The sequence below is a fragment of the Neofelis nebulosa genome, chromosome 13 (assembly GCF_028018385.1).
Source record: "Neofelis nebulosa isolate mNeoNeb1 chromosome 13, mNeoNeb1.pri, whole genome shotgun sequence".
In the NCBI taxonomy this organism is placed as follows: Eukaryota; Metazoa; Chordata; class Mammalia; order Carnivora; family Felidae; genus Neofelis; species Neofelis nebulosa.
Genome location: NC_080794.1, coordinates 63,365,911 through 63,388,189, shown reverse-complemented (window position 1 = coordinate 63,388,189; position 22,279 = coordinate 63,365,911). Strand labels below are relative to the sequence as shown.

The window sequence follows — 22,279 nt, the reverse complement described above, 5'->3', positions numbered from 1 at the left end:
TTAGCTCAATCACTCCAAATCAAGAGGTAATCAGGTCTTTTCGGTCAGGTTGTCAGGTCATGAGAACAAAAACACTGCTTCGTGAATAATCTCTGCTGATCCCTTTAGTACTCTGCTGATCCCTGAATTTTCTCTTCCTGCTTGAAAAAGGATGAAGAGCTGTTACTCATCAACAGAGCTGGCAAGCCAAGTAGCTTTTGTTGTTAGGAAAGTTGGAAACTTTGGGGAAGGAAACAATTCTAATTTTATATTTATCATAGGTCATTGAATTCTTTGTTAACATGCAAGGAGTCTGAAAGATTTCTTTTGCTTTTAACTCCCTTATCCCCTTCCCATTCCCCGTGTGTCTCGTAGGTACTTGTTCTAATGCACATGTGTTTCTTTTTGTCCATATAGGCTCTTGCAAAGTGGTGACGTTTGTTTTATATGTATTTCGATTTATAATGTTGCATTTCATTTCACTTCTTTTTTTCTCTAAGTACTGTTTTGAAGATCCATCTGTTTCTACGTGCACGTCTAATTCTTTGTTCTTGACTGATGTCTTATACTCCATGCCGTGTGCTCAAACCACAATTTTACTTATCTGCTGTCTGTGTGATAGATACTCAGGTTATCCCTACTCCCTAAGACATATATACTGTTGCCATGAGCATCTTCATACCTGCCCGCTTATAAAGCTGTGAGTATATACTCAGAAGGGTAATGGGCTTGCATATAATGAATTTGATTAAATAGTGCCAGATTCCCCTCCACAGTGGTGGCCCCAGTCTCTCTTCTGCCAGAAGTGTTGGAGGGTTCCTATACCCTCACATCCCAACAGCGCTAAGCTTTATCCAGCTGTACATCTTTTCTAACCTTGTAAATACAAAGTGACCTCTTATCATTTTAATTTGTGTTTCTTTGGTTAGTAAGGATTTTGAACATCTCTTATATATAATAGCTTCTATAAATTGCCTATTCATATCTTTGCCCATTTTCTGTTGGAGTTGCTATCTGCATTGTTCACGTTTAGACTTTGCAGATGTCTTCTCCTTGGTCAGCTGTTAATTTTGCCTTTGTTGTCTTTTGATCAGGAAACATTCTGGGGCAATTGGGTGGCTCAGTTGGTTAAGTGTCCAACTTAGGTTCAGGTCATGATCTCGTGCTCTGTGTATTCAAGCCCCGTGTCGGGCTCTGTGCTGACAGCACTGTCTTTTTCTGTCTCCTCTCTCTGCGCTCCCCAACTCATGCTCTTTGTCTCTGTCTCTCTCTCAGAAATGAACAAATGTTAAAAAAAATTTTTTTTAAAGAAACATTCTTAATTCTGATGTAATCAAAGGAATTCTTTGACATGTTTAATACTTGTGGAGTTTTAAGAAGTCCCTTTCAGTAGCTATTTCTGTAACTCATCGAGAGCCCTCATTGCATGTGATGTTAGATAGGGATCCAGTCCTCTTACTCTTCATTTAATGAGGCAATATTTCCAATAATATCTCCAAGAACATCCATGCTTTCCTCCATTGAATTGTGGTACCCTGTCTCTCATCAGTGGTTTCCATGGATACAACCGGTCTGTCTCTCAGCCTCTCTTCTGTTCCATTAGTTTGCCAGTTATTGCTCTATGTTTTATTGCAATGATTTTGTAGTAAGTTCTCATGACTGGCAGCTATCCTGTCTCTGTTCTTCATTTTTAAGTTTAATTAGCTATTCTTGGACCATTATTTTCCCATATAAAATTTGGAATTAAGTTTATAAGTTCCTCAAACATTTTATTTTTAAGAAATTTTTATTGGGACTACATTGAATTTATAAATTATTTCAGAGAGGTTTCACATCTTTTTGATATTAACTCATTTCCTCCAAGCATGTAATTTGTCTCTCCATTTATTCAGCTTTTTTTTTTAAAAAGAATTTTGTTTTATTTGGAAATAATTTAAAACTAACAGAACAGTTCTAAGGTTAGTACAAAGAGCTCCTGTATATTCCTTACCTAGATGTACCAAAAGTTAGCATTTTGCCATATTTGCTTTATTACTCCCTCTGCTGTATTTCTATGCATGTTTTTTTTTCCCTGACCCATTTGAGTTAGTTGCCTTTTTATCCCTAAATACTTCATCAACTCATTTTTAAATCCTTTATTAGAAATTAAAATTTTTCTCCATAAAAGTCTAGGGGGGCATTTTTGGTTCAACTAATTTCTAAATACTTCCTAGTTTTTGTTGCTATTGTGAATCATGTCTCTATTATTATTTCCTATTTGGCTATGGGTAGTTTAAGAGAAATGGTGTTGATTATTGTATGATCTTGTATCTGACAGCCTTTCTTCCCCATCGCATACAAATACCTGATTTCTGGGTCACCCCCCCCCCCCCGCCCCCTGCCATAGTCAATCACATTCTTTGAAAATAATGATAGTTGTTTTTTAATGTTTTTTTATTTTTGAGAGAGAGCAAGCACGTGCACGCAAGAGAGAGTGGGGGAGGGGCAGAGAGAGCTGGAAACAGAGAATATGAAGTGGGCTCCATGCTGACAGCAGAGAACCCGACTTAGGGCTTGAACTCACAAACCATGAGATCATGACCTGAGCTGAAATCAAGAGTTGGATCTTCACCAGGCACCCCTGGTTTTAGATGTACCTGTGTCAAGTTAGGGTGTTCTCCTCTAGTCCTAGTTTATTGAACGTTTTCATCATAAATGAGCATTAAGCCTTATCAGCTACTTTTTCAGGATTTGTCTCCAAAGAGCTAAGACGGCATCAGGAAGGTGTGTACCCAGATTCTAGGCCTATGCTAAGGTTACGTTTTAAGCAAAAGAAGAGGAATAAGAGTCTTCAGTACTTCTGAGCCCTACTTATATAAATTTATGGTAAACATTTTATGTTTCTAATATAAGCTTATTTCACCATTAGATCAGCCTTTCCTCCTGTTAAGAGTCAGAATTTAAATAGCTGGTGTGAAGAATGGGAAAAAGAGCCATATTCAGCATCACAGCTGGGGCCGTCAGCATGATTGTAAATAGAAGACCTGTAAAATTATAGTTTGCTAACTCTGTGGATCCGTCTCTACTCCAGGTATAAATCTTATCCAAGTATATCTCGCAGGCTATTGAGATACTTTAGCTCTTCGGCAACCATAACTCCTGGGGAGTTGGGCAATTGATTGGCATGGCCATCTCTTTTGGTATATGGTTGGGTTTTTTTTTTTAAGTAGCTATTTTTTCCCAATTATAAAAACTATACATCTTCATTGTAGAACATTTGCAGAAATATAGAAAAGCAATTCTTTCGTCCTGACTTTTAGCACCAACTTGGAAAAATGTTGGTTATTTCTCTCTCTCTCTGGCCTTTTTTGGGGGAGGGGCAGAAGGAGGGGACGTGTTTGTGGAGGAGGAGAATGCACTTAAATTTGGGCTATACATAACTGTATCCCCCTTCCTCTTTCAAGGTTAGGCCGTCAACTCTCGTCGCTTTGATTGATCCTCTGAAAAAAGGCAAAAAGATAGGAGTAACTTATGGGGTGAAGTAAATGCATGCTGGTTACTTAGAAATTCTGAACAGGCTATGCCTGGGGGAGCCATTGTGCACAGAGAGCCCAGTCTCACTCTCCGAATATGGGGCAGTTGAAGCCCAAATGCTGATAGACCGAAGACTAGCTTGGAGCAGGAGAAGGGGAGAAGTCTGTCTGATGTCACTTTGCTTCGGTTCATTTAGGACTTTCCTTCTTTAGACCATTTTCGGAAAAGAAAAATATGGAGAATATAGTTGTAATTTATCTTCTTTTGACTCTGAAATAAACCCAATACAGCTGTCTTGTTTCCCTCATCACCTGCTATGTGCTGAGTGGTGAGGGAGTGGTAATAAATAGCAGGAAGTGAGAATTTCCAGGTTAACATTCCTGTCAGCTGAAAGATTCCACATCCAACTGCCCTCCCCTTCTTACTCCCCATCCCTTTGTCTACTATTTTTTGGTTTTGTTTTTCATTTTGTCCTACCTAACACCTGTCATTTCCTAAAATGCTGTCTGCCTTCCCCATCCCTCAAGGAGGAAGTCCTTCCATGGCAGGGATCTTCTTTTGTTCACTGATAAATCCCAGGCAGGTGGCCGGCACATAGTGTGCTCTCAACAAATGGAAGCCGTAAAATGAATCAGTCTGTAAAGAGGCAGCTCTGTGATACACAGCAAGGAAATCTAAGGGAGGGGTGAGGAAAGAAAGTCCTCTCGGCCTCCTTTAAATACATGGGTCCAATAAGCCAGTAGAATCCCTGTTTCCTCCTTGACCTTGCGTACGTAACCTTCAACCAGCCACAGAGCTAATTTTTCTACCCCTGTTTCAGCAGTTCTTGTGGAGTGTAGGGTTTCTGAGAGTGGAGTGTGGGTGTCCGTGTTGCTGACAAGCACATGGTGGGAGGAGGGCCCCGGAGAGAATAATCAGTGCTGACGTTCTAGCCATGGGTTGTGGGCCGGGCACACACTCTGCATTGTTTTCATGAGGTGATTCTCTTAGGATAAATGATCTGCCCCATCAGCAGGAAAAGTTGCAATGGATGTGTCGGCCTGTGCTGAACTCCCCAGCCTCACGCCCCATGTCCTCCCACTTTCTAGTTTATTCTGCCCTCCCATCCCCAGGAACGCAGAAACCTTTTGGCGTTTCTGCCATTTCTGGATCCAGTTCAGGATTGTCATGATGAACACTCATGTTGCATATACCTGGTTACTTTATTATAAAGCGAGACCTCAGATTATATTGGTGGTAGCACAGTATAGGGCGCTAAAAAAAGTTGCCGCAAATGCATCACAGAGTTGCCCTGGAGGCCAGTGTCACAGACCCAGTTTGTCTTGTACAGACCATTTTCTGACTCATTGTCCTGAAATACTGCTTTTGTTTATTACTCTAGTGTTCAATACTTGTTACCCACTGTTCCCCCCAATAAATCTTAAACCACTGCCTGGCCCTCAAGTCTGATCCAAATCTCTATATATATTTACTTTTATGTCCCCATTTTCTACTCTCATCATTCGTCAGCTTTCTTTTCTACAGCAATAATGATAGCAATAAGTATACTATTAATTATAATTATGGGGGTGCCTGGGTGGCTCAGTCAGTTAAATGTCCAACTTTGGCTCAGGTCATGATCTCATGGTTTGTGAGTTCAGGCCCCACAGTAGGCTGTCTGCTGTCAGTGCAGAGCATGCTTCTGATCCTCTGTTTCCCTCCCTCTCTCTCTGCCTCTCCCCCTCACATTCTCCCTCTCTCTCTCTCTCAAAACTAAACATTAAAAAAATATAATTGTGAATATTTCATCTTTTATTTTACTGGGTTTCACTAACAGTCTGAATTCAAATGAAAGGGAAGGAATATAAAACAGCAATACTAATATCATAATGGCAGCTAGTATTTTAGCCAGTCACCATACCAAAAAATATATCCTCATTTAATCTTTACAATGGTTTTATAAGAAGGTGCCAGTGTAATCGTCATCATACATATGGAGAAACTAAGGTACAGATTGGTTGAGAGGGGCACCTGGCTGGCTCAGTCGGTAGGGCATGTGACTCTTAATGTGAAGGCCTTGAGTTCAAGCCCCACATTGGGTGTGGAGCCTACTTAAAGAAAAAAAAAATTGGTTGAGAAACTTGCCCTGAAGTTATACTGCTTTTAAGTGGTAAGAGCTAGAATCTCAGACCCGTATCTATCTCCAAAGCCCATGCTCTTTTTTTTTTAATGTTTATTTATTTTTGAGAAAGAACACTACTGGGGGAGGGGCAGAGAGAGAGATACACACACAGAATCCGAAGCAGACTTCAGGCTCTGAGCTGTCAGCACAGAGCCCAATGCGGGGCTCGAACCCATGAACCGCAAGATCATGACCTGAGATGAAGTCGGAGGCTTAACCGACTGAGCCACCCAACCCAAAGCCCGTGCTCTTAACCAGCATGTCATATGTAGTAGGCCTCAGGTAAGCAGGTAACTGAGACAAGAAGTGACACACAATCTCAGGGTTATTGAGGACGGTCCTTTTCTCACGCATGCCATGTTATTTATTCACCAGCGCTCTGGGTTGTAGAGAGCACGGGAGGATTTTTCCTGGAGCCTGAACCCTCTGTGGGGGCTCCTCTCCAGATCCTGCACCAACTGCTGCAGACAGAGCAGGTGGCACCTCAGAAAGGATGGGCTCTGAAACTTTCCATCTGGGTAGCGTGCTTTGGCTTTTCAACCTTTCTCCTCAGGAAGTATTTAAGATTTGCAAAAATGAGGGGCGCCTGGGTGGCTCAGAAGACACAGAGACTGCTTCGGATTCTGTGTCTTCCTCTCTCTGCCCCTCCCCTGCTCACACTCTGTCTCTCTCTCCTTCAAAAATAAATAAACATTAAAAAAATCAATTAAAATTCCTCATTTGTTTCAATTTTTTAAACAATTGACTTGTTTGAATCAGGATCCAAGAAATGGGCACATACTGCATTTAATGAATGTGTTTCTTAGGTGGTTTTTAATTGATCAGTCCTCCTTACTTTTTCACTTTAATTTTTTAGTTACAGTTTATTTTATTGAAGAAACTGGGCTTTTATCTTCTAGTTTCCCACATTCTGGATTTTTAAAATGGTTTTTTAACTTCATTGACCTAATGTCAGTTAAGTTACCCTTTTAATCTGTCAGTCACTACAGGAGATTCCAAGTTATTCAGCTTCCAGAAATAGAAAGGATTCACTGGCCCACATACTGCTTGGTCTGGCCCAAAGGTAATGTCTGAGGAGTCTTCCAAAACATCCCAGGTGACAGGGAATGATGTTATCAACAGACTCTCCATATTTCAAAACATTTAGCCTCAGAAAGAATTTTATAACTTCTAATTGGCAAGGCATTTCTGTGTTCCCTAGAGTTAGTGGAGAGAACGGCGAAGGCAGTGAGTAGTCTGCTTTTCTTCTTTTAGACAGTGTTTGTTGCTTTAAGGATTTCTGGGGCTCAGTGCCAGAACCTCCTTGGGATATTATTGTCTTACAGTTTAGATCTGCTTATCAGGAAACAGAATCCCCTAAGGGTCAGTAGGAGGAGAATGAGTTTACATTAAAACCAGACGTTGGTTAGTGGCTGTTGGGGTCCTGTATTCTCGAGCAGCTAGCGGGACTGTGGCATATACTAGTATATACATTTTCCAAAACCAGAGTTTTCATTACTTCTTGCTGCTGCCGCCTAGGTGTCGTTGGTGTTGTTTAGTAATTATGAAAGCTGGACCACTGTAGACATGAAGAAATCCAGTTTTGTCTCGTTTTTCTTGTAGACTTGCTGCCTTGAGCTGCTAGTCACCTGCGATAGTTCTGTAGGGCAGTGAGTCAGTATTAAAGTACAAGGAATGAATATCGTGGAAGTACGAAGCGGTGCTTGGATTTATGTATTCAGTGACTTGAAGATTGTAAGAATACAGTATCTCAGTGTCAATATTTTCATCTGGTTTCAAAGCCAAATGCTTAATAAACCAAGGCTAAAAATCTTAAACACAGAATGAGAAAGGCATGTAATCAATTTAAGTATTTTAAGTAACTATTATAAGGCTACCTGCTTATTTTAAGAGGTGTGCTTTCAGGCATTGATAATAAAGGAATGAATCTCTGTGCTTTTACCAGAATGTTCAGACTCTATTACACTCTGTAGGTGCAAGTTAGGCTTGGTCTTTTTACTCTTCTGGTGACTCTGAAAACTAACAAAGTAAAGCATATTTATTATTCACAGTTAAAGTGTTAATCAGAGCGATTTGATAGTTTACTGATTGTTGTTCCTTGCGGTGGTCAAGTAGCAATAAAAATAAGCACCTCACATTCACATCTGATCGCAGATGGCAACAACACATACATGAGATCATGTGTTTGAAAAGCAAGCTGCAGATTATTAGATTGTAATAGTGTGTGTTGTAAAACTGTAGTGACTTGCAGAGTGCTGCCAGCATTTTAGTGAGGCTAGAGTTTAGGGTATATGGGCGGTGGAGCGTGTCTGGAAATGAGGCTGAGCTTGTGAGCGGGGACCAGGTCACGAAGAGCTTTGTACAGTCTGCAGAGGAGTTTTAGATACTTCCACAAGTGATGATTGGGAATCCCTTGTGGAACTTCAAGCAGCAGAGACTGATAGAATTTTGTGTGTGTTTTTTTTTTTTTAATTTATTTTATTTTATTTTTTATTTTTATTTTTTTTAGAATTTTGTGTTTAAAAAGATAATCCTAGTCACATTGTGGAAACTAGAACAGAAGGAGACGAGACTGGTAGGGAACCAGTTAGGAAGATGTCACAGTAGTCCCAAAGGAAAGGTGGTGAGAGTCTAAAGTAGGGCAATGGCAATCTCAAACTTGGTCATTTCAGCCCCAAAGAGCAATTTTTAAAAGGTTGATGTATTTGAAGGATTTAGTGTCAGTGATGCCTCTAGAAGTTCAGGATTTTTTTTAGAAGAGTAAATAAATTAATTTCACATCCCTCTTCTATCCCTGGAAGGCATTTGGCAAAGGTTTGCTTGGACCCATATGCAGGGATCTCCGTTCATAGACTGCTGCCAAATCCTTGTGGGTCTGTTGTGAATACACAGCTCATTTAGAGCTTAGAGTAGAGGGGATGTCAGTTGCTTTGTCCTTGTGACCAGTAACCACAGAATCACATTGTTCCCCCTTCTCAAGAAGGTTGTAGCAATTTTGGGCAGTGAGCCCTCCCGCCCCCCCCCCCCCCCCCAGTTGCTGCCTCCTCTGTCTTTTTCATGTTACAGTCAGTTTGAGTGATGATGATGGTTCTCTTACCCCTCCTCCTCCTTCATTATCATCATCATCCTGCTCATAGCTGACATTTACAAAATCTATGAGTACATACTATTTGCCAGGAAGTGTATTCAATGTTTTATCTACATGATTAAACTTAATCCTCCTAACACCCTATAAAATAAATTACTATTATTATCTTCAGTTTACTGATGAGGAAACTAAGGTTCAGAGTTCTTTAAGTAACTTGCCCCACGTACATAGCTTGACAAATGGTGGAACCAGAAATCGAACATAATTCTCTTTAATTTTAGAGTCTGAGCTCTTACCTGTTATGATGTGGTTACTACTTAATACAAGTTAGTATGATTTCTCTTTTTAAATTTGCTCTTTTTTGTAGCTCTGCCCAGTAAGGTCCATGTAATCAAACACAGTTTATTTACCCACCATCTGCAGTTCATAGCAGGTATAAAACACAAATATAGAACATTTTTAAGACATGAAGCACAGGAAAAACTGTGGGGGAAAGTGGTGTATGGGCAGAGTAGGGAAGCTATTTAAATTTCTAGCCTTTTTCAAGGGAGAATATTCATATATGCCTTCACTATTTTGCTTCAAGTGTAGCAATTTTGGAAATAGGAAAGACAATTGTAAAAATCGAGATAACAATTCAGAAACTATAAAATTCACCCTCTTAAAGTGTATGATTGAATATGTTTTTTTGGAGTGTATTCATAAATTATGCAACCATAACCACTATCTAATCCAAGAACGTTTGCTTCACCCTAAAAAAGAAATTCTGTACTCATTAGCAGTCATTCCCCATTTCTTCCTACGGAGACACTTACTTTCAACCCTACAATATACCAAAACATATCCCAAAGCTATGAAAAAGATTTTGAGAAGAATATCTATCCATGATCCCCTTCTCTTTAACACAGATAATAATAATAGCAGCCAACATCAGTATAATAGTTACTATGTGTAAGGTACTATTCTAAGTGCTTTACCTATTAACTCATTTCAATTTCACTATGACCCTATGAGGCAAGTTCTATTATTATATCCATTTTACAGATGAGGAGATTAAGGCACAGGGAAGTTGAGTAACTCACCTTAAATCATATAATTCTAATAGGGGATGGAGATAGGATATAAATCTGGGCAGTCTGTGGGGCGCCTGGGTGGCTCAGTCGGTTAAGTGGCCGACTTCGGCTCAGGTCATGATCTCGTGGTCCGTGAGTTCGAGCCCCGTGTCGGGCTCTGTGCTGACAGCTCAGAGCCTGGAGCCTGTTTCAGATTCTGTGTCTCCCTCTCTCTGACCCTCCCCCGTTCATGCTCTGTCTCTCTCTGTCTCAAAAATAAATAAATGTTAAAAAAAAAAAAAGTTTAAAGATAAATAAATAAATAAATAAATAAACCTGGGCAGTCTGACTTTGTAGTCTGTGCTCTTAATTATTACATATGTTTTAACGGGATCATATCTACATTTGAAAATGACAAGAGGACCTTGAGAACGTTATGCTGAATGAAACCAGTCACAAAAGACCACATATTGTATGATTCCATTTATATGAAATGTCCAGAAGAGGCATATCTATACAGAGTATTTAAAGAATAGCAATTTACAGAGTGTAAATTACTGGTTGCCTAGGGCTGGAGGTGGGGTGGAGAGGGTGGGAAGACTGTTGGTGGAAAATAGGAAGTGACTGCTAATGAGTATGGAGTTTCTTTTTAAGATAATGAAGATGGGGGCTCCTGGGTGGCTCAGTTGGTTGAGCATCTGACTCTTGATTTTGGCTCAGGTCGTGATCCCAGCGTTGGGGGATCAAGTCCTGCATCAGGATCCGCCCTGAGCATGGAGCCTCCCTAGGATATTCTGTCTGTTTGTTTGTTTGTTTGTTTGTTTGTTTCTTTCTTTCTCCCTCCCTCCCTCCCTCCTTCTCCCCCCCCCCGCCCCTCTCCCCTGCTCACATTTAGTCTCTTTCTAAAAAAAAAAAAAAAAAAGTGTTCTAAAATTGATAACAGTGAAGGTTGCAACTTTGGGAATATACTAAAATCCATTGAATTGTACACTTTAAGTGGATGAATTATATATATGTGAATTACAACTTAATAAACCTGTTTCTTAAAAAAAAAAATATGAAGAGAAACAACCAGAATTATTTTTCTTAGACTACCTTTGTATTCATCTAAAAAAATTTATATGTACATACACACACATCACCTTTTTCTCTTTTATTTGGGGATACTCAGTCACTTGCAACCAATTCTGATTCTAAGCACTCTGCTTGCCTACTCAGACATTCCAGATGCTTCCAAGTACCTAAAAGCCCAACCTCCTTAACCTGGAAGTGAGGCCTGTGAGATCCCATAGAGCTCTGTGGGAAAGAATAGCATGATTATCGGGAATGTGACTATATATTTTGGGGGTTTTTTTCATTAAATATAATTTATTGTCAGATTGGTTTCCATACAACACCCAGTGCTTATCCCAACAGGTGCCCTCCTCAATGCCCATCACCCACTTTCCCCTCTCCCCCACCCCCCATCAACCCTTGGTTTGTTCTCAGTATTTAAGAGTCTCTTAGGGGTGTCTGGGTGGCTCAGTTGGTTAAGCGACCAACTTCGGCTCAGGTCATGATCTTGCAGTTTGTGAGTTCAAGCCCCGCATCGGGCTCTATGCTGACAGCGCAGAGCCTGGAGCCTACTTCAGATTCTGTCTCCCCCTCTCTCTATCCCTCCCCCGCTCACACTCTGTGTCTCTCTGTCTCTCAATAATAAACGTTAAAAAAATTTTTTAAAAAAAGAGTCTCTTATGGTTTGCCTCCCTCCCTCTCCATAACTTTTTTTCCCCCTTCCCCTCCCACCTGGTCTTCTGTTAAGTTTCTCAGGATCCACATATGAGTGAAAACATATGGTATCTGTCTTTCTTTGCCTGACTTATGTCACTTAGCATAATACCCACCAGTTCTATCCACGTTGCTACAAATGACCAGATTTCATTCTTTCTCATTGCCAAGTAGTATTCCATTGTATATATAAACCATATCTGCTTTATTCATTTGTCAGTTGATGGACATTTAGGCTCTTTCCATAATTTGGCTATTGTTGAAAGTGCTGCTATAAACATTGGGGTACAAGTGCCCCTATGCATCAGTACTCTTATATCCCTTGGGTAAATTCCTAGCAGTGGTATTGCTGGGTCATAGGGTAGATCTATTTTTAATTTTTTGAGGAACCTCCACACTGTTTTCCAGAGTGGCTGCACCAGTTTGCATTCCCACCAACAGTGCAAGAAGGTTCCTGTTTGTCCACATCCTTGCCAGCATCTATAGTCTCCTGATTTGTTCATTTTAGCCACTCTGACCGGTGTGAGGTGGTATCTCATTGTGGTTTCGATTTGTATTTCCCTGATGAGGAGTGATGTTGAGCATCTTTTCATGTACCTGTTGGCCATCTGGATGTCTTCTTTAGAAAAGTGTCCATTCATGTCTTTTGCCCATTTCTTCACTGGATTGTTTTTCGGGTGTGGAGTTTGGTCAGTTCTTTATAGATTTTGGATACTAGCCCTTTATCCAGTATGTCATTTGCAAATATCTTTTCCCATTCCGTCAGTTGCCTTTTAATTTTGTTGATTGATTCCTTTGCAGTGCAGAAGCTTTTTATCTTTATGAGGTCCCAATAATTCATTTTTGCTTTTAATTCCCTTGCCTTTGGAGATGTGTCATGTAAGAAATTACTGTTGCTGAGGTCAAAGAGGTTTTTTTCCTGCTTTCTCCTCTAGGGTTTTGATGGTTTTCTGTCTCATATTCAGGTCCTTCATCCATTTTGAGTTTATTTTTGTGAATGTTGTAAGAAAGTGGTCTAGTTTCATTCTTCTGCATGTTGTTCTCCAGTTCTCCCAGCACCATTTGTTAAAGAGACTGTCTTTTTTTCCACTGGATACTCTTTCCTGCTTTGTCAAAGATTAGTTGGCCATACAGTTGTGGATCCAATTCTGGGATCTCTATTCCATTGGTCTATGTGTCTGTTTTTGTGCCAATACCATACTGTCTTAATGATTGCAGCTTTATAGTAGAGGCTGAAGTCTGAGATTGTGATGCCTCCCACTTTGGTTTTCTTCTTCAATATTACTTTGGCTATTCAGGGTGTTTTGTGGTTCCATACAAATCTTAGGATTGCTTGTTCTAGTTTTGAGAAGAATGCTCTTGCAAATTGATTGGGATTGCATTGAATGTGTAGATTGCTTTGGGTAGTATTCACATTTTAACAATATTTATTCTTCCAATCCATGAGCATGGAATGTTTTTCCATTTCTTTGTATCTTTTTCAATTTCCTTCATAAGCTTTCTATAGTTTTGAGCATAGAGATCTTTCACATCTTTGGTTAGGTTTATTCCTGGGTATTTTATGATTCTTGGTGCAATTGTGAATGGGATTAGATTCCTTATTTCTCTATCTTTTGCTTCATTATTGGTGTATAAAAATGCAAACGATTTCTGTATATTGATTTTGTACCCTGCAACTTTGCTGAATTCATGTGTCAGTTCTAGCAGACTTTTGGTGGAGTCTGTCGGGTTTTCCATGTAGAGTATCATGTCATGACTATATATTTTGATATAGAACTTAAAACAGTTTAGTGTAGGGGCGCCTGGGTGGCGCAGTCGGTTAAGCGTCCGACTTCAGCCAGGTCACGATCTCGCGGTCCGTGAGTTCGAGCCCCGCGTCGGGCTCTGGGCTGATGGCTCGGAGCCTGGAGCCTGTTTCCGATTCTGTGTCTCCCTCTCTCTCTGTCCCTCCCCCGTTCATGCTCTGTCTCTCTCTGTCCCAAAAATAAATAAACGTTGAAAAAAAAAATTAAAAAAAAAAAAAAAAACAGTTTAGTGTGTTATATCATCCATTCTGCAAATATTTATGGAGGGCCTTCTGTGTACCAGGCAGTGCTCTAGGTGCTTGATTTATATCAATGAATAAAATAGACACAAGATTCTTTGCCCTGTGGAGTGTAGAGGAGATAAGGTCTAATCCTATAGGCTTCATAGAGGAGGTATTATTTAAGTTGGATCATAAAAGATACCATGATTTTATCTAGATGATTAAGAGTTAAGTGTGTTTGATGGAAGAGTGTGGTGCCCAGCCGGTCCAGTCAAAACATCTAGCATCTATATTGTGTCCTTTTTTTATGTTTCTAATTTAATTTTTTTTTTTTTTTTGGCTGTGCCACAAATAATTTTAAAGTCTCAGTGGTTTATACCAACAACCATTTACTTTCATTCTCATGGGTCTCTGGCTACAGTTTGGCTAATCTAGGCTGGACCAGGTAGAATTCAAAAGGCTTTCATTTGGGTTCAAGTCTCTTTCCCCTTGTCTTCCCTCTGGGGCCCTGTCTGAAGAGGCAGTAACTTCCCAGGGCATGCTCTTCTCTTGGTGGGTATTAGAGCACAAGGGGACAGACCAAATCGTACAATATGGTGTAAAGCTTCTGCTCATATTCTCTACATTGGCACTCTCAAAGCAAGTCACATGGCCAGTCCAACAAAAATGTGACAGGCAACTATACTCTGCCCACAGTGGGAGGCACTGTATAGTCACACAGCAAAGAGTATGGAGCTGTAATTCTGTTATAAAGAAGGTGATGAATTTATTTTTATTTTTTTATTTTTGAGACAGAGACAGAGCATGAGCAGGGGAGGGGCAGAGAGAGAGGGAGACACAGAATCTGAAGCGGGCTCCAGGCTCTGAGCAGTCAGCACAGAGCCCGACGTGGGGCTCAAACTCACAGACTGCGAGATCATGACCTGAGCCGAAGTCGGATGCTCAACCGACTGAGCCACCCAGGCGCCTCAAGAAGGTGATGAATTTTGAACAGCAATTTGATCAACAAGAGTATTATAAGTATAAGAAATAGCTGGACAATGGGGCACCTGGGTGGCTCAGTTGGTTAAGCGTCTGACTTCGGCTCAGGTCATGATCTCATGGTCCGTGAGTTCGAGCCCCACGTCGGACTCTGTGCTGACAGCTCAGAGCCTGGAGCCCGCTTCAGATTCTGTGTCTCCCTCTCTCTCTGCCCCTCCCCTGTTCATGCTCTGTCTCTCTCTGTCTCAAAAATAAATGAACATTAAAAAAATTTTATAAAAAAAAAAAGAAATAGCTGGACAAGGCATGAATACAGAAGCGAATAGACATGGGTATAGAAATGACTAAAAGGTGTCAAAGATGTTGTTAGAGGATTGGAACAAATTGTGAATTATGGTGCTCCACTGATTCACAATACTAGTTTTCTGTGTTACTGCTATCAATTTTAAGTCACAGCACTATGGTGTAAAGACAGTAAATATTTCTTTATTTATCTAAGTCATATTTTACCTATCCCAACTTCTCTTCCACCTGGTTGTTGGCAACTTTAATTTTAGGTATCATTGGAGTCCTTCCTTCCCTGCACCCAGTAGTATCAGAGACATTCCTGGATCTACACAGTAGAAAACTGGAGGGGGAGCTGTATCTTTAGGCTACAGTGGTTGCTTCCTAATATTATGGAAAATCCTACTATTCACATATACAAAATTCAGAGAGTTTAAAATGTAGAGTTAAAAAGATACTCTATGAACTCAAGAAGTTTAATATGAAACATTTGCGAATACAAAATGCTATGAAATGCTTCTGTCCTTTCTCTCCTAGATGGAAAAACCGGTATCAGACTTATATTCTCACTGTAAACAACTCTAAAACTGGGAAAACACAGGAGGCAGCTGTTTTCAGGCATCAGGCAATAGGCATCCTGGAAAGAAAGGAAACACCAGGTGAGTCCCGTATTCACCCTGGCTCTTTGCCTGGGAACATTTTCCCAATTACAGCCCAGGGAGGTGGCACTCAAGTGAGAGCAATGGGCTCCCTGAACAGAGGAGGAAGAACTCAGAGTTTAGGGCTACCAAAAGGGCTGAATTGTAGAACAGGGTACAGGAGGAGAGGGAGCAGCATATAGGTGTAGGGGGCAGGAATCTGCTGGGGTATTTACCTCAGTTCCTTGGCCAAGGGTCAGGTTGGGCATGCACAGGGAAGACTCTGTGAGACCTGATGCGGAGTGGCTGCTGTGGGGCTGAGAAGTGAACAAAGACACCTGAGGGTGCACAGTGCTCAGAAATGTTGGTGTTCTAGTCCAGCCAGAGTGAGAGAACTTGATGAGCATTTAAGGTATGAATTTGGGATCCCAGATAGGACAGCTTTAGGAGTGAGTACAATACCCTATAGTAGGGGCACCTGGTGGCTCAGTCCGTTAAGCATTCGACTTTGGCTCAGGTCGTGAGCTCATGATTCGTGAGTTCAGGCTCTGCATCGGGCTCTGCATTGATGGTCTGGAGCCTGCTTGGGATTCTCTCTCTCTCCTTCTCTTTCTGCCCCTCTCCCCCCCCACTTAATAAATACATAAACTTAAAAAAAAATACCCTAGAGTAAAGGCTGTACCTTAAGACTAGGGACAGAACCAAAATAAACCCACCTGACATGGCATAAAACCAAACCTATCAGGATCAAGAGGAACTTCCAGTAATTTAACTGCTTGTCAAACCAAAATTCAACACCCATTAAAGGAACACAACATAATCCAGACTGTGTACAACATATCATCCACCATACTTAGCATACAATAAAAATTACAAAAGCACAAAGAAGTGAAACTATGACAAGCAAAAATGTGACCCATCCTATGGAGAAAACATTCAACATATCCTATGATGGTCCAAGTGATGGATTTAGCACACAAGGAATTTAAAGCAGCTGATATAAATGTGCTCAGATATTTAAAAGAAAAGATGGGCATAATTAATGAATATATGGGGAACACTGGCAGAGAAATGGAACTATTAAAAAGAGCCAGATGGAAATTCTAGATTTCCAGATGGAAAAGTACAATAGCTAAAATAAAGATTAACTGGATGGATTCATGAGAGCAGGAGAGACATGCAGAAGAAAGAGTCCAATGAACTAAATAAACTGAATCTAAACTGAATAGCCAAGAGCAAAAAGATTGGAGCTAGGGGATAACAAAGCTGTAGTGACTGTGAGGCAATATCAAGTAGTTTAACATATATCTAATTGGAGTCCCATAAAGATAGGAGGAAAGACGAGGAAGAAATATGTGAAGAAATAATGACCACAATTTCCCTAAATTTAGTGACAGACACCAACCCACAAGTCCCAAAACCTCAGTGGACCTCAGACAGTAAATATGAAGGAAACAACACCTGAGAACATTGTACTCACCTGCTGAAAACCAAAGATAAAAACAAAAATCTTTTTTTTTAATTTTTTTTAACGTTTATTTATTTTTGAGACAGAGAGAGACAGAGCATGAACAGGGGAGGGGCAGAGAGAGAGGGAGACACAGAATCTGAAACAGGCTCCAGGCTCTGAGCTGTCAGCACACAGCCCCACGCGGGGCTCAAACTCACGGACCGTGAGATCGTGACCTGAGCCGAAGTCGGACGCTTAACCCACCAAGCCACCCAGGCGCCCCAAAAATCTTAAGAGTAGTCAAAGTAAAAAGATATGTACAGAGAACAAAAGTAATAATGATAGCTGACTTCTTATCTGAAATTGGCAGAAGACAGTGGAACAACATCTCTAAAGTTTGAAAGAAGAAAAACAAAACTGTCAATCCAAAATATTATACTGGAAGCAAAAATACCTTCCAGAAATGGAAGTGAAATAAAAACATTTTCAAATAAACTAAAGCTGAGAGAATTTGTTGCCCGGAGACTTAATATTGCAAGAAATGCTAACGGATGTTCTTTAGCTGAAGGGAAATGATACCTGAAAGAAACTCAGATCTGTAGAAAGGAATAAAGAGCACTAGAAATGGTAATTATATAGGCAAATGTGAAAGACTTTTCCTTCTTTATTTAAAGGACAACTGATTATTTATAACAAAAATGGCATTGTATTATCAGGGTTTATAATAATTGTACCAATTATTTATTGCTGTGTAACACATTTTCTCCAAAATTAATGGCTTAACACAATAAGCATTTATTGTCTTACAGTCTCTGTGGGTTGGGAATTCAAGAGTGGCTTAACTGGATGTTTCTGGTTCAGAGTCTGTCATGAATTGCCATCAAGATATTGTCTGGGGCTGTCCTGATCTGAAATCTTGACTGGGGCTCTCAGCTCTCCTTTTAAGATCTCAAATAGCTATTGGCAGGAGGCCTCATTATTCATCATGCGAGCCTCTCCTAAGGCTGCCCGAGTGTCCTCACGAATTAGTCTTGGAAATCACATACTGTCGCCACCACCACATTCTGTAGTTTAGAAATGAGTCACTAGCAAAGCCCACAATTAAGAGGAAAGGAACTATGCTCCTCTCTTTGAAGGGAGCGGTATCTAAAAATTTGTGGAGATACTTTAAGGCTACCACAAATATGTAGAGATAATATATATGATAGAAAGAATACAAGGTACAGGATGGAGTGGTAAATGGAATTATACTGTTGTACAGTTTATACAGTGTATATAAAGTGGTATAATATTAATTCTAAGTAGATGCATATTGTACTCCCTAGAGCAACCACTTGAGAAATCCAGAAGTATAGCTCAGAAGCCAATAGAGGAAATGAAATGGAATACTAAAAACTATTTGACTAGCTCACAATATTGCAGGAAAGAAGGAACAAACCAATGGGACAAGTAGAAAAGAATTGCCATACCAATAACACTAAATGTAAATAATCTAAATATGTTCATTTAAAAGTAGAAATGATCATACTTATCAATTAACTGTTTAAAAGAGAGGCATTTGAGAAATAAGTCAGAGGAAGACAAATACTGTGTGAACTCACTTATATGTGGAATCTAAAAAAGGCCAAACTCAGAGAAACAGAGTTGAATGATGATTGCTGGGGGCTGAGGGATGGGAGAAGTGGGGGATTATTGGTCAAAGAGTACAAACTTCCACTTATAAAATGAATAAGTTCTGGGATCTAATATACAAGATGGTGACTATAGTTAATAGTACTGTTTTGTATACTTGAAGATTGCTAAAAGGGTAGGTTTTCAGTGTTCTCACACAAAAATTCTAATTTTGTGAGATGATGGATGTCTTAAGTAATCTTATTGTGGTAATCATATTGCAATATACACATGTATGAAATCATCACATCATATACCTTAAACTTACACAATGTCATATGTCAATTATATCTTCATAAAGCTGGAAGAAAAAGGAGATGTACTTTAAATATAAAAGCATAGATATGTTGGAAGTAAAAAAAAAATAGAAAAATATAAACCATGTAAACAGTATGGAAAAAGCTGACATGGCTATATTAATGTCAAAGAAAGTAGACTTTAAGGAGTATTAACAAGATAAAGAGGGATATGTTGTTATGATAAAAGTCAATTCATCAAAATGATTGAAAAATTCAAAATGTGCTAATAACAGAACTTTAAAATACATGAAGAAAAACTAACAGAATTAAAGAGAAAAACAAATCCCAATAAGAGTTAGGGGTTTAATTCCCCTTTCTTAATATTGACAGAGCAAGTAGATAAAAATCAACAAGGATATTTATGATGTGAATGCTGCCATCAATCACCTTCACCTAACTGACATTTATAGAACACTATTCTCAACAACTGCAGAATGTACATTATTTTCAAGTGTGGATAGAGCACTCACTAAGATAGACCATATGCTGGGCCATAAACATCTCGGTAAATTTTAAATAATACAGAGTATGTTTTCCTACCACAGCAGAATTAAACTGGAAGTTAATAACAGAAAGATCTCTGGGTATTTGGAGTATTTGGAAAGTAAACAATGCACCCCTAAATAACCCATAGTTAAAAGAACAAATCATATGGGAAATTGGAAAATATTTTTGGTTGAATGAAAATGAAAGCATCGTATCAGAATCTGTGGGATGCAGCAAAAGCAGTGTTTAGAGGGAAAGTTGTAGCTTTAGATGCTTATATTTAAAATGAAGAAGGATTTAAAATCTGTTATCTAAGTTTTCACAGGAATGAAAAAAAAAGAACTAATTAAACATAAGGTTGAAGGAGGGAAATAACAAAGAAGAAATCAGTGAAATAGAAAACAAACAATAGAGATATTTAACAATGTCAAAAGTTGATTCTTTGAAAAGATCAATAAAATTGATAATCTTCTAGCAAGACTAAGAAAAAAAGAGAAAGCGAAATTATCCAATATCATTACAGATCATACAGATATTAAAAGGTCAATAAAGGAATATTATGAATTACAAGTTTATGCCAGTAAATTTGATAGCTTAGATTAAATGGGCACTTTCTTGAAAAATACAACTTACTAAAACTGAGACAAGAATATAAATTTTCAATAGCCGTATATCTGATGAAAATATTGAATATTTAATTGAAAACCTTTCCTTGATGTTCTACAGGCCCAGGTTATTTTACCGATAATTCTATCAAGTATGTAAGGTTGAAACAATACCAGTCTTAACAAAGATTTTTTTCAGAAAATAGAGGAGAAAGGAGCACTTCCCAGTTCTTTATGCGGCAAGCCTATCCCTTATACACAATCTGACAAAGACATTTAACGAAAAGATTAGAGACCAATATCCCTTTGGGAGCATAGGTATAAAATCTTCAACAAAATAGTAGCAAACTGAAATTTGCACTATATAAAAAGAATAATAGGGGCACCTGGCTGGCCCAGTGTGCAACTCTTGATCTCAGGATTGTGAGTTCAAGCCCATGTTGGGTATAGAGATTACTAAAAAAAATAAACTTAAAAAAAAAAAAGAATAATACATCATAAGCAAATAGGGTTAATTCCAGGAATGCATGGGTGATTTAACATTTGAAAATAATTTTAATTTGCCATATTAACAGAATAAAGGAGAAAAAACACGATTGTCTAAAAACATTTATCAGTAGATACAGAAAAAACCATTTGATAAAACTCACTTATTCATTTTTTTTTTTTTTTTTTTTTAAGGGCAGAACAAAACAGTACGCATGACTGAGGCAAAGTCCTGAACTATGCCCTTCGTTTCTTTTGGCAGGAATTACAACTATCACAGACATGCTAGCTGCCCAGAAGGCCCAGCAAAAGACCCCATGCAATCTCTAGGACAAAGTTAATTAATTGCTCTATGATTGTGTGCATTTGCTCTTTGTTAGGAAACTAGCATTCCAGCTTATCTCAACTACCAGACACAATTGTTATTTTCTGTAGCAAATCTGTAATCTTATTATTAAAATGTCATCTTAGTTTTCTATCTGTCATGGCAGTCTGTCATACAAATCTCCCACCTGTTTTGTTCTCTTTTTATCTTATCCTAGCTACTATTTATGCGTCACTCCCAGATTTCCATATAGGGTTTCCATATAGATACATTATTTTCTTTACATATCCTACCACTGCTCCCTCTGCTCTTGTCAGACATCTTTTCTCACACGATGAACCTTTTTACTGTTGAATTTTACGTTCAGACATCCTGATTTAGGACATTAAATCCTTCTGGTTGACACCGAGGAATCAGTCATTCATTGGGTTTGCCATGCCTTGGCCGTTACTCTCTGGTTCATCTTAAATAGAAATTACCAGAAGATTCCATATATACATTTTCCTTTCAAGTATAGTGGCTCTAGTTTCTACAAATGGCAAGTGTGTGGTTTTTTTTTTTTTTAAGATTTCATTAAAAAAATTTTTTAGAGAGAGAGTGCCCATGAGCGGGGAGAGGGAGAAGGGGAGAGGGAGACAGAGAGAGAGAGAATCTCAAGCAGGTCCCACTGTGGAGCCCGACGCAGTGTTGATCCCATGACTCTGGGATCATGACCTGAACTGAAATCAAGAGTCAGCTGCTGAACCAACTGAGCCACCCAGGCACCCCAAGTGTTAGTTTTTGTTATTTGCTTGTATAAAGCTGCTGGTTCCTGTTTTCCATGGTGCTTGGATAGTGGTGCTCTTTGAGAGAACCTAAATCACCCATCCTAAGAATGGTCTCAGCTATGTTTAACTCCAGTTGGACAGTTTTTCTTTCCTAGTTTTCTTCCTCAGAATCTTTCGTTTTCAGAGTTGCTTTCCTGATTCTTCCTTCTAAAATATCAAGAGTATTTTATAAAGTAGGCTGAAGGGTAGAGAAACTCTTCATGTCTTTTTAAACCTTTTTCTTTGGCGCAGAACTAGCTTGCCCTAGAAACAGATAAGGGAAAGAAACAAGATGCCTACCTTGCAGATCTTTGTAACATTTATCCTCACAGTTTGGAACACTGGGTTACATTTTCTTGGCGTTCCCTGGAAACAGCCCTACAAACTGCCTGTCTTCACATGTTTGTGCTTATCTGTGGCCTCACCCTAAAGTTTCATTTTATAGTGTCACCTTCATCTGCACTTCTGCAACTGCTAAGGGATGTTTTATCTGGGCATTTATTACACACACAACCTAGTGGGGTTGTGAATTTTAATGTATCACTAAGCTGCTTAGCTCAGACATGTCCAATGTATTTACTCATGTGTCAGCACCCATAAATTTCCACCCATAATTGAGATTCATGCATGATTTAAGAAATGTGTACCTGAAAGAGTACTT

General features: G+C 39.2%; 1 protein-coding gene across 2 annotated transcripts in view; it reads left to right on the top strand.

Annotated features, from left to right (window-relative positions):
• Positions 1-22,279, top strand: part of DNMBP (dynamin binding protein) — a 113,988-nt gene that overhangs the window by 4,449 nt on the left and 87,260 nt on the right. For both annotated transcript variants that reach the window (XM_058697450.1, XM_058697451.1), the window contains exon 2: positions 15,390-15,511. The gene's annotated coding sequence lies outside the window, so the exon portion shown is untranslated. The remainder of the gene's footprint in view (positions 1-15,389; positions 15,512-22,279) is intronic.